General features: G+C 35.2%; 1 long non-coding RNA gene across 1 annotated transcript; it reads left to right on the top strand.

The window, feature by feature from the left end:
• The first annotated feature begins 261 nt into the window (after positions 1–261).
• On the top strand, positions 262–1,132 carry LOC149936655 (uncharacterized). The gene is made up of 3 exons (XR_016472318.1): positions 262–356; positions 440–502; positions 1,000–1,132. It is a non-coding gene; the product is annotated as an uncharacterized LOC149936655 (long non-coding RNA).
• Positions 1,133–1,660: the final 528 nt, after the last annotated feature.

Genomic DNA, 1,660 nt, shown 5'->3' on the forward strand with positions numbered 1-1,660 from the left:
AAAATTTTAGTGTAATGAGCATAAAAAATACTTTTAATATTTTTATAAAATAATTTGTTTGACGTTAAAGTTAATAATTGAATTTTTTCATTAAATTTTAGAGACATATAGTTGGAATAACAGTAATAATGAACGAAAAAATGAATGAACATTGGTAAAAAAGTATGAATACTGGTAGATATGAATGAACGCTGGTAAATATGATTATATGAATACTCGTAGATATGAATGAACACTGGTAGATATGAAAGAATCCTGGAAAACAATGAAGTATCACTGGTGTATGGTGATCAAAATATGAAAATCCATAATGAAAATTAAAGACCTTTACATTTTCAGAAGTTTTCTCGATTGAGGTTTGTAAACTAGTTCCTTTACTTTCTCAAATCAAATTGTCCTAGTTATGTTATCAACTATGGGTGGTATTTTTTTGTCACAGATAAATTTGGCAGATATCGAGGCATGAGGGAGATTAAAATTGCAATGCAAAATTGGACACCTGGTAAGTTTCGGCAACACGGAGATTCAATATTTTCGCTAATTTCTAGCTGATTCTCTTCCCACCAAGGGAAGAGAATGCAACCTGGCAGCCACTGGGGGAAAACTACAACTGACTAGCAGGCTAGCTGGGAGTTAACCACTCCCATAGTAGTTTCTGACTGCTACTAACCACTGACTCTACAGCTCTGCCTCTATGCTCTTAAAAGCCCTATCTCTCTCTCTGCTACCTCCTTTTATACCAACTCCCACTCTGGTGCCACCACCCGCGCCCTTGGGAGTTAGGCCTAATAACATAAGGGTTTGCCTGTTTGGCCTACTAGCAATATGACTGCCACTGACCAGGTTGGCTACAACTGTGGGAATACCGTAGGTATTGCCGTTTTTTCCAGCGTTCGTAATTTAAGACCTTTACGGTAATCTGTTTCACAAAAATGTAAACTACATACAACGCTCAATTCTGTCATTTATTTGAAAATTATCCCAAGATATATTTTCTAGCCACATGCCTCTCAACGCCCCATCAGAAGGAAACTCGTGGAAAGAAACTCCAGGTGTTTTGCCTTTTACAGATGGGTCATAGGGAACGCAACTCAAAGGCATTTTTGGGCAATTTATACAAAAATTATTGATATGTAACAACTTTAAATAATAATTGAAAAATGAAATAAATATCTTTTTACATAAATCTAATATCATTCAGCATTAAGTAATTATCAAGTGTTCGAATTTCCCGCCGCGAAAATTGTTTTAAAAGACAACAAATCTAAAATCCAACAAAGCTTAACTATTCATACAAACTATTTAAAAATTACCTAAGTAATGAAGTATTTGAGGAGTTATTTATGGAAATTGAACTTTTAAGTTATAACCTAAGTATAAAATAAATACAATTTTCTGATATTTAAATAATTTCCAGTACTATGTATTCATTATGGTCAAGTTTCGCGCCATAGAAAACCATGTTATTTATATCGTAAAATTAGCCGACTTTAAGGTCCGGAAGTAGCGCTCCCGACGGCCGTCGAAGACACTAAAAACCAAACTTTTATTTCGCGCCAATACATGGATTTGAAATTCTTTGGGTAGGCCGCCTGGTGCGAGCGTAGTGAGCGCGCGAAGTTGGCCATGTGAAGGTCAATACACCTTTTTGCTTTTTATT

This window comes from Leiobunum rupestre, chromosome 7 (assembly GCF_980474605.1).
Source record: "Leiobunum rupestre chromosome 7, qqLeiRupe1.1.hap1, whole genome shotgun sequence".
Taxonomy (NCBI): Eukaryota; Metazoa; Arthropoda; class Arachnida; order Opiliones; family Sclerosomatidae; genus Leiobunum; species Leiobunum rupestre.